This window comes from Nuphar pumila, chromosome 16 (genome assembly GCF_984573655.1).
Source record: "Nuphar pumila chromosome 16, dmNupPumi1.hap1.1, whole genome shotgun sequence".
NCBI lineage: Eukaryota > Viridiplantae > Streptophyta > Magnoliopsida > Nymphaeales > Nymphaeaceae > Nuphar > Nuphar pumila.
Window position 1 is genome coordinate 13,690,991 of NC_143264.1, and position 12,282 is coordinate 13,703,272.

Here is a 12,282-nt window from a genome sequence, read left to right on the forward strand (position 1 = left end):
AATAATTATTTCTATATGATAACGTGGGACCAAGTCTGCAGGACTAATGATGAGGGAGGTTTAGGCATCAAATCCTTGTGGGATAATTATGAAACATGTCTTTTTTATTAGGTCATTCAATTCAAATCACATCCTGAAGGGAGATGCATTTCTACAAATTGTCTGAATTGCCTGGTTGATATGTTAGTTCACTTTCATATCCGGATTCAATATGTATCTAAGTCTGATAATAGGCTCTCCTGGAGGCTCCCAAGTCTTGCTTCCTTGGAATCACATAAGGAATGGTCTGATATGAATCGAGGCACTTCTCTGTAAATATGTATTTCCTTTTTTTTATCAATAAACAAGGGTCTGCCTAACCCCAACTTTCTCCTTAAAAAAAAAGTCTTCTTAGGGAACATGTCCAAACTAGGCCTTAAATTGGAATTCAAGACTTAGGGCCTTCTTCTGAGCATTTTCTTCATGATCATTAAAGGAGTCCTTAATGCTCAATAAGTTGGTGTGCAAATGGATTGGGTTTGGTTGAAGCGTCATTCAGGATGCTTGAATATTTTTAGATATTGATTCTTAAAAGTAAGCTTGAATCAGATCTGTCTTTTCCCATTGAGACTATTATTGGATTTGAATCAGATTCATATCAATATTTTGGGTCAGACCTATGTTTCAATTATGACATGATCCAATTCATTTGCACCATTTACATGTAAAAAAACTGATTTTGATCTTCCATTATCGGATCAGTATTGCCACATAAATTTTCATGATGAGGTCTCATTTGGATCCACATGTGGATTCAGTTTGGTTGTACAAAATTCAGATTCGTATTCAAATCAATCAGAATCCAGATGGTATTCAATCTATTTGCAGCCTTACTAGTCAGTTATTAGTAAAAGCAAAAACATGGAAGCCTATAAGTTCTCGTAACCATACAGTCCTCATGACAGACATTAAAAGTTGGGATCTATTTCAAATTTCAAAAAATGACAATATTGTCTTTGCAAAATGGCATGTTTTCTAAAATACCTAGCAATTTGACAATTCCTAATATAACATGATCATCACAACTCTTTACTTTTGAATGTCCCCAAAATGTGTGAACCTCTGTAAAAAAATGCAAATATCTCCAAAAGGTCGTATTGTATTTGTAAATGTCCTACCTGAGTCATTTTTTTTACCTTTATCAGTACTTTTGCAAGTACTTTTGCAAATACCAAGCAGAAGACTCTAACATGTCCCCATGCTTGTGCTATTTTTTAACCTTTAGCTGCACTTTTGTTAATGTCAGGCAAGATTGACATGTCCTACCATTCACAAATATAATATGATATTCACAACCATGAGCAAAGAAGGTCCCAAAAATATGTGAATCTCTTTTTACTAAATACTCCTACATTTGTGAAATGTCCGCTTGCCTTTGCCATTTTTTTTCAAGCAATTGGATATTCACAAATATAGTATACGACCTTCACAACTCATTGTTATGAATGTGTTGGAGTCAGCCACGTATAAGAACTCTCCTAAAGGTGTCCCTATCGGATAAACCTCAACATTTTAGAGGAAACAGTTATCTTAACTGTTTCCTAATGAAAGTTAATGATATAAAAGGGGTATTGATGAAAGACCCCAAGTAAGTCAAGCAAATCAAGCTAATTGAAGCTTAATCAAGACATTATCTCTCTGTGGGATCTGATCCTGCTCACCGTCACTGAAGGGTATGCGCTCATCGAGGGTTGCGACCGACTGAGGAGATAAATGTCTCAGAGACCATTCGTGACAGGTTTCACTCTACGACCATTATCAGACGAACATGGTCGCTTTAGGTATATTTTATCCAGCTTCTGCGCAAGCCACAACAATGGGTTACGGGCCCACAACTCTGCGCCTATGCACATTTTTTCGGCAAGGCTGTCTTACTTCGTCTGTACAACACCAACCCTCTCCATGACTCAATTGGGCCGTATTGGAGAAGGAGGCATTGTGTACAGGCCACAGTCGACCTTCACAGGCCAATTAAAGATCTCTCTAATGTGAACCATTGTTAAAGAAGTTTCAAAGTAGACTGAAAATTTGTAGTAGCAGAATCCTCTCTGTGACTGGCAGACTGGTTCTTATTAAGTTTGTGCTTGCTTTTTTCCAATTTATTAGATGTCATGTTTTATTCTGCCCAATTTTATTATTTCAAAGATGGAACTTTTTTGTGGTTTGATTCACCCTCAAATAATTATTTCTATATGATAACGTGGAACCAAGTCTGTAGGACTAATGATGAGGGAGGTTTAGGCATCAAATCCTTGTGGGATAATTATGAAACATGACTTTTTTATTAGGTCATTCAATTTAAATCACATCCTGAAGGGAGATGCATTTCTACAAATTGTTTGAATTGCCTGGTTGATATGTTAGTTCACTTTCATATCCGGATTCAGTATGTATCTAACTCTGATAATAGGCTATCCTGGACGCTCCCAAGTCTTGCTTCCTTGGAATCACATAAGGAATGGTCAGATATGAATCGGGGCACTTCTCTATAAATATGTATTTCCTTTTTTTTATCAATAAACAAGGGTCTGCCTAACCCCAACTTTCTCCTTTAAAAAAAAGTCTTCTTAGGGAACATGTCCAAACTAGGCCTTAAATTGGAATTCAAGACTTAGGGCCTTCTTCTGAGCATTTTCTTCATGATCATTAAAGGAGTCCTTAATGCTCAATAAGTTGGTGTGCAAATGGATTGGGTTTGGTTGAAGCGTCATTCAGGATGCTTGAATATTTTTAGATATTGATTCTTAAAAGTAAGCTTGAATCAGATCTGTCTTTTCCCATTGAGACTATTATTGGATTTGAATCAGATTCATATCAATATTTTGGGTCAGACCTATGTTTCAATTATGACATGATCCAATTCATTTGCACCATTTACATGTAAAAAAACTGCTTTTGATCTTCCATTATCGGATCAGTATTGCCACATAAATTTTCATGATGAGGTCTCATTTGGATCCACATGTGGATTCAGTTTGGTTGTACAAAATTCAGATTCGTATTCAAATCAATCAGAATCCAGATGGTATTCAATCTATTTGCAGCCTTACTAGTCAGTTATTAGTAAAAGCAAAAACATGGAAGCCTATAAGTTCTCGTAACCATACAGTCCTCATGACAGACATTAAAAGTTGGGATCTATTTCAAATTTCAAAAAATGACAATATTGTCTTTGCAAAATGGCATGTTTTCTAAAATACCTAGCAATTTGACAATTCCTAATATAACATGATCATCACAACTCTTTACTTTTGAATGTCCCCAAAATGTGTGAACCTCTGTAAAAAAATGCAAATATCTCCAAAAGGTCGTATTGTATTTGTAAATGTCCTACCTGAGTCATTTTTTTTACCTTTATCAGTACTTTTGCAAGTACTTTTGCAAATACCAAGCAGAAGACTCTAACATGTCCCCATGCTTGTGCTATTTTTTAACCTTTAGCTGCACTTTTGTTAATGTCAGGCAAGATTGACATGTCCTACCATTCACAAATATAATATGATATTCACAACCATGAGCAAAGAAGGTCCCAAAAATATGTGAATCTCTTTTTACTAAATACTCCTACATTTGTGAAATGTCCGCTTGCCTTTGCCATTTTTTTTCAAGCAATTGGATATTCACAAATATAGTATACGACCTTCACAACTCATTGTTATGAATGTGTTGGAGTCAGCCACGTATAAGAACTCTCCTAAAGGTGTCCCTATCGGATAAACCTCAACATTTTGGAGGGAACAGTTATCTTAATTGTTTCCTAATGAGGGTTAATGATATAAAAGGGGTATTGATGAAAGACCCCAAGTAAGTCAAGCAAATCAAGCTAATTGAAGCTTAATCAAGACATTATCTCTCTGTGGGATCTAATCCTGCTCACCATCACTGAAGGGTATGCGCTCATCGAGGGTTGCGACCGGCTGAGGAGATAAATGTCTCAGAGACCACTCGTGACAGGTTTCACTCTACGACCATTATCAGAAGAACATGGTCGCTTTAGGTATATTTTATCCAACTTCTGCGCAAGCCACAACAATGGGTTACGGGCCCACAACTCTGCGCCTATGAACATTTTTTCGGCAAGGCTGTCTTACTTCGTCTGTACAACACCAACCCTCTCCATGAGTCAATTGGGCCGTATTGGAGAAGGAGGCATTGTGTACAGGCCACAGTCGAGCTTCACAGGCCAATTAAAGATCTCTCTAATGTGAACCATTGTTAAAGAAGTTTCAGAGTAGACTGAAAATTTGTAGTAGCAGAATCCTCTCTGTGACTGGCAGACTGGTTCTTATTAAGTTTGAGCTTGCTTTTTTTCCAATTTATTAGATGTCATGTTTTATTCTGCCCAATTTTATTATTTCAAAGATGGAACTTTTTTGTGGTTTGATTCACCCTCAAATAATTATTTCTATATGATAACGTGGAACCAAGTCTGCAGGACTAATGATGAGGGAGGTTTAGGCATCAAATCCTTGTGGGATAATTATGAAACATGTCTTTTTTATTAGGTCATTCAATTTAAATCACATCCTGAAGGGAGATGCATTTCTACAAATTGTTTGAATTGCCTGGTTGATATGTTAGTTCACTTTCATATCCGGATTCAGTATGTATCTAAGTCTGATAATAGGCTCTCCTGGAGGCTCCCAAGTCATGCTTCCTTGGAATCACATAAGGAATGGTCTGATATGAATCGGGGCACTTCTCTGTAAATATGTATTTCCTTTTTTTTATCAATAAACAAGGGTCTGCCTAACCCCAACTTTCTCCTTAAAAAAAAAGTCTTCTTAGGGAACATGTCCAAACTAGGCCTTAAATTGGAATTCAAGACTTAGGGCCTTCTTCTGAGCATTTTCTTCATGATCATTAAAGGAGTCCTTAATGCTCAATAAGTTGGTGTGCAAATGGATTGGGTTTGGTTGAAGCGTCATTCAGGATGCTTGAATATTTTTAGATATTGATTCTAAAAAGTAAGCTTGAATCAGATCTGTCTTTTCCCATTGAGACTATTATTGGATTTGAATAAGATTCATATCAATATTTTGGGTCAGACCTATGTTTCAATTATGACATGATCCAATTCATTTGCACCATTTACATGTAAAAAAACTGATTTTGATCTTCCATTATCGGATCAGTATCGCCACATAAATTTTCATGATGAGGTCTCATTTGGATCCACATGTGGATTCAGTTTGGTTGTACAAAATTCAGATTCGTATTCAAATCAATCAGAATCCAGATGGTATTCAATCTATTTGCAGCCTTACTAGTCAGTTATTAGTAAAAGCAAAAACATGGAAGCCTATAAGTTCTCGTAACCATACAGTCCTCATGACAGACATTAAAAGTTGGGATCTATTTCAAATTTCAAAAAATGACAATATTGTCTTTGCAAAATGGCATGTTTTCCAAAATACCTAGCAATTTGACAATTCCTAATATAGCATGATCATCACAACTTTTTACTTGTGAATGTCCCCAAAATGTGTGAACCTCTGTAAAAAAATGCAAATATCTCCAAAAGATCGTATTGTATTTGTAAATGTCCTACCTGAGTCATTTTTTTTATCTTTATCAGTACTTTTGCAAGTACTTTTGCAAATACCAAGCAGAAGACCCTAACATGTCCTCATGCTTGTGCTGATTTTTAACCTTTAGCTGCACTTTTGTTAATGTCAGGCAGGATTGACATGTCCTACCATTCGCAAATATAATATGATATTCACAACCATGAGCAGAGAAGGTCCCAAAAATATGTGAATCTCTTTTTACTAAATACTCCTACATTTGTGAAATGTCTGCTTGCCTTTGCCATTTTTTTTCAAGCAATTGGATATTCACAAATATAGTATATGACCTTCGCAACTCATTGTTATAAATGTGTTGGAGTCACCCACGTATAAAAACTCTCCTAAAGGTGTCCCTATCGGATAAACCTCAGCATTTTGGAGGGAACAATTATCTTAATTGTTTCCTAATGAGGGTTAATGATATAAAAGGGGTATTGATGAAAGGCCCCAAGTAAGTCAAGCAAATCAAGCTAATTGAAGCTTAATCAAGACATTATCTCTCTGTGAGATCTAATCCTGATCACCGTCACTGAAGGGTATGTGCTCATCGAGGGTTGCGACTGGCTGAGGAGATAAACGTCTCAGAGACCACTCATGACAGGTTTCACTCTATGACCATTATCAGACGAACATGGTCGCTTTAGGTATATTTCATCCAGCTTCTGCGCAGGCCACAACATTGGGTTATGGGCCCACAACCCTGCGCCTGTGCACATTTTTTCGATAAGGCTGTCTCAGTTCGTCTGTACAGCACCGACCCTCTCCATGACTCAATTGGGCCATATTGGAGAAGGAGGCGTTGTGTATAGGCCACAGGCGAGCTGGACCAACTCTGTTGGTTTTAGGAAAGGCCAAGCATTGTGTCGACTGTTTCCCAAAATGCCCAAATCAAAAAAAAAATTGTGAAACCCTCTTTGTTTGGGTGCGGTCGGGGCTGGCTTTCGCCGATCGGATACCTCCTGCCCTTCCTTTTTCTCTCGCAGATCCTGTTCTTTACTCAAAGGGTTCGGTCGACTGAACATCGACCGATGGGGTTTTTCAGCCCTTTTCCATGCAGTCACCGATCAGCCCTTTTCCGGCGTCAGGGCGACCTCTGCAACTTCATGGTCGTCAGGTCATGGGAGAAGAAAGAGAGAGAAAATAAGTTAGGGTTTTCTGAAACCCTAACCGCATAAGGGGAGCCTTTGATGTTCTCGAGTAGAGTTCGTATATGGATCCGGACCCGACTTACCCAATATCGATCCATAAGGGATTTCAGATCGGATCCGATTCTCGGGTAAGAAACCCAAGGCTATTGTAACCCAGACCCTTTTTTGTTTTGGATTCAAGTTGGGTTCATGGAACCCAATTTAGATTATGGATTCATATCCGATCCATAATGTTCCATCGGATCGGGTCACTACTTGGATCCGAAACTGTGGACCTAGACTGACCCATAAAGCTTACTGGGTCAGATGTGGGTACCAGTATATAGATCCTAGAGCCTGAATCCAATAGCCTCAGTATCTCTGGATCGGATTCGGGGGTTTTATGACCGGTTAGTAAGGTTTAAGAGTCGATACAGTTGATTATTTCATCGATTCATTATATTTTTTGATTTGGATACTTGTTTCTTCTTCGATTTATGGGCATTAACATCAAGTTGCAACATGTTAAAGTTTTGTTTTCATATATATCATGTTTATGCATTTTATTTGTGATTATGCATGTATTATGTATAATTGATATTGGAATCAAGGATAGTTAGATAACTAAGTGAATTTATGTTACCAAAGTAACTAGATGCATATATGTTGTCATTTTTTTTCTATCATATATTTTTATCCAATATTAGCGTTGTACTTGAATTCATGAAACGATGAGCGACCCAAAGGGAGTTTCGTCATGTTTGAAATTTGAGTAGGGTAAAATAAAGCAAGTGTGTTGAGATACATTGTGCATGCGTATCCAAAGGTGCCATATGTTGATGGTCTAGCTTCACATGAGCTTCAGTTTTACCAGATATGGTTCGTAGGCATAGTGATTACGCCTATCAGAGTTCTTACTAAAGTAGAACTCCAATAACCCCCTACACTCGCCCAAAATAAGCATATCAAGGGTCTTTTATTGTTTGCTTTTTTTATCAGGTTTGTCTCGTATATGCTTTCTTTTGATACATGTTTTTTGCCATGCAGTTTATGGTTCTGTAATTTTAGATGGCTCGAGTACTATCACTTTTCTTGATGGATCTAATTTTAGTGATTGAAAAAAAATGCCCTTTTTATATTAGGGTATATGGATTTGGATTTGGCCTTAAGAAAGGATGAGCATGCTGCCCTGACAGATTAAAGCATTACTAAACAAAAAAGTACTTTTTAGAAGTGGGAGCACTCGAACAGACTTAGCCTGTTGCTTTTGCAATCTAAGGTGGCTAAGAATATTCGCAGTGCTATCTCGCAATGCAGGACAGTGAAGGAATTCATGAGCGCCATTGAGGCATAGTTTGTCAATTCGAATAAGGTCAGGGCCATTACCCTAATGTCAAAACTCATATCTATAGAGTATTCTGGAAGAGGTAATATTCGCCAGCATATTTTAGAAATGATAAACATAACGTCTCAGCTGAATGACATGAAGCTGACTATTTTTTACTCATTCTTAGTGCATTTAATTTTGGCATCTCCACCTATGGAATAATATCCTTTTAAGATCTCTTACAACACACATAATGATGAATGGATATTTAATGAACTTATGTCCAAATATGTTGAGGAAGAAGAGAAATTAAAAGGAGAAAATGTGCAAAGTGCATATATCATGGATCCATGGTAGGAGCAAAGAAAATTGCATTTAAGAAAAATGCTAGGAAGAAGTCAGCAGGAGAAAAGTCATCTCAGAGCAAGCAACCTGATTCTGCTCCCATGAAGTGCTTCTTTTGCAACAAGAGGGGACACAGAAAGGTGGATTATATAAAGTATAAAAAATGGTTAGAAAAGAAAGGTAATTTTCCATTTATTTCTCATAAATATAATTTATTACATATTCCTGAAAATAGCTGGTGGATTGATTTTGGTGCTATTGTTTATATTGTCAACTGTTTACAGTCGTTTCTGAACAGAAGGAAACCAACAATGCATGAGAATAGCATCTATTTGGGAAACAAGATGCGTTCGTATGTGAAGGGTGTTGGGACCTGCATGATCACTTTAGATACCGACGCAGATTTGGACCTTCATAATGTTTTTTATGTTTCATCATATAGTAAAAATTTAATTTCAATTTCAAATTTGGATATTGTTTTAAATTTGAAAACTCCAAATTATTTATATATAGAAATTCAGTTGAAATTGGTTGTGCATTTGTTTATGATGGTTTGTACAAATTAAACATAAAGATCCAAACTCAGGAGTCTTTGGCTTCTGAATATGCATTGGTTGACAGTAAATGTAGCATGATTAATGATAAATCCTATATGCTTTGGCATCGAAGGTTGGGTCATATATCTGAAAAGAGAATAAAGAGACTCATAAATGAAGGGATTTTAAATTTTCTAGATTTTACTGACAATGACCCGTGTGTTGATTGCATAAAGGCTAAGCAAACAAACACATATAAAGAGGGTTCCAAACGTAGTAGTGAGATATTGAAAATAGTCCATACAGATGTATGTGGACTATTTATCTCTTGTTACACAGACGAAAAATATTTTATCACCTTTATTGATGACTAGTCTTGATATATGTATCTTTACTTGATTTATGAAAAATCTAATATTTTTTAAATATTTAAGAAATTTAAGAAAGAGGTAGAGAAACAAATTGATAAAATTATTTAAATAGTCAGGTCTGATAAAGGTGACGAATATTATGGTGGGTCTACTGAGATGGGGCAAAGAGAAGGACCATTAGTGCATTTTCTCAAAGAGAAAGACATTGTGTCTTCGTATACCATGTCTAATAGTGCATACCAGAATGGTGTAGCTGAAAGGAGAAATCATACACTTAAAGAAATGGTCAGAGCCATGTTGAATTATTCAACTCTTCCTATTAAGTTGTGGGGTGAAGCCTTAAGGACATCTGTGCATATTTTGAATAAGGTTCTTACAAAATCTGTACCTAAAACTCCCTACGAGTTGTGGACAGGTAGAAAACCATCAATCTCTTATATGCACATATGGGGATGTCCTGCAGAGGCTAAGTTGTATAAACCCCACATTAAAATCTTTGACCCAAGAACAACCAGTGGATATTTCATTGGTTATCCAGAGAGATCAAAAGGATACAAGTTTTATTACCCATCTCATTCACCACAGATTGTTAAAACGGATAAGGCAAAATTTCTTAAAGATGATTCAATAGGATTAGGTGCACTTCAAAACCTTGGCTTTGAGGAAATACAGGATCCAGTTTTATTACCTGTTGAGGAGAACACCGAGAGATACCATATTGTTATTCCTAATAATGATGTGTTTGATCACCCGGTTGTTGATGCACAAATCCAAAATGAATCTATTGTGGATAATGCAGAAGAACACGAACAGGGTGAACAGGTTCAATCTGAACCTGTAGAACGACCTGTTTGAAGATCCACAAGAGTTAGAAAATCTGCCATACATCCTGATTATGTGGTGTACCTTCAAGAGACTGATGATTTCATAGATATAAATGATGATCTATTAATTTTTATGGAAGTTGTTGAAAGCAAATAATGTTCGCACTGGATAAAAGTCATGAAAGAAGAGTTGGACTCTACGGTTAAGAATCAAGTGTGGGATCTTGTCGAGTTAACTAAAGGCGTAAAATCCATAGGGTGTAAATGGATCTTCAAGACCAAAAGAAACTCCAAAGGTAACATAGAGAGATATAAGGCAAGATTGGTTGCTAAAGGGTTCACCCAGATGGAGGGCATTGACTATAATGAGACATTGTCTCTTGTCTCAACTAAGGAGTTAATGAGGATAATTTTGGCCCTCGTAGCTTATTATGACTTAGAACTATATTAGATGAATGTGAAAACAACGTTCCTCAATGGGGATCTGAATAAAGAGGTATACATGGATCAACCTCTTGGTTTCTCTGAAGATGGTCGTTTGGTTTGCAAGCTTAAAAAATCAATATATGAACTTAAACAGGCCTCCCGACAGTGGTATATTAAATTTTTCCAAGTCATCTTGACTGTAGGGTTTATAGAAAACATCATTGATTGATGTATATACCTTAAGGAAAGTGAGAGTAAGTTCATTATATTGATGTTATATATAGATGATATATTGCTCGCAACCAACAATATAAAGTTACTTGCAGAGACAAAATAATTTTTTACATCACATTTTGATATGAAAGATATGGGTGAGGTTGCTTATGTACTTGGCATAGAGATCTGTCGAGACAAAGCAAAAGGTTTTTTAGGCCTCTCTCAAAAATCTTACATAAATAAGATATTAAAGTGATATGGGATGGAGAATTGTTCTCCTGGTGCATCACCCATGTCAAAAGGTGATAAATTGAGCCTAAAGTCGTCCACAGAGCGATATTGATAAAGCATAGATGAGTGCTTATTCATACATATCAGTTGTTGACAGCTTGCAATACGCGCAGACTTGTTCACGTCCAGATATTTCTTTCAAAGAATTCAATAAAGAATCTTTGAAGATAAATGTGTAAATATAAATTTAATTAAATGTCTTATATTCTTATAAGAGCATTAGAGTGCATATTTCAATTGCATTTCATCTAAAAAGTCTTTAGAAAAACTTTTCTAAAAGAACCCTTCATGAAAATCATTTTAGAAAACTCTTTACTTAATTTTTCATGTTTATTAGTCGACCAACAGACTCACCAGTCGACCAACTTTTTCGCACCAATTTTTCAAAGCAAAAATGTCAACTTTCTAATTAGTTGACTAATCGACTCTTAGTCGACCGAACAAAATGTTTGATTTTTGAAAAATTTAGCAGGAGTCGACTAAAGGTTTTCTTAGTCGACCAGACAGAATGTTTGTTTTCAGAAAAAATTAGCAAGAGTCAACTGAAAGCTTTTTCAGTCTACTGATGATTTTCATCAGTCGACTAATATTTCTTTAGTTGACTAAGTTTCAAACTCTAGATTTTAAAATGGTTTTATTTAATGCAGTAGTCGATCGACGATAACTGTCAGTCTGCTAATATTTGATTTTAGTCGATTAACTACTGTTCTAGTTGACTAATATAGTTATTTTCTGTAACTTTTAAAAGGTGTGCCTTTTCATTTTTCAAACGAATTGACCCTTCAAAAGTGGCTGTTTTGACACCCTTTCATACCCTCAACGTATGAGATGTTTCAACTATAAATATGAGTGCATTCCACACTCAAAAACATTGAATTACATTGAATTACAAAGATTGAATTCTTTGCTTTTCACTCTTATTCATTTAAGTATTCGTTTTTTCACTCACTTGATATTTTCACTCAAATTCTTTTGAGAGATAGTGAATTCGTGAGTTGAGTATTTCAACAACCTTAGAAGCCAATTGTATTTCATCTGCACTTATAAGAAAGGCTCGTAGGTTGATTGTAAGTTTGCTTACTTATATTTTTCTGTAAAAGGAAAAAAGACTCCTTGGTTTAAAGGAGTTGTTTGCTTTCAATAGGGTTGTTACTGAAAGTGGGACTGGATTTGGTCTGTATGTTCTTGTGGTGACACAAGGTTGATAATG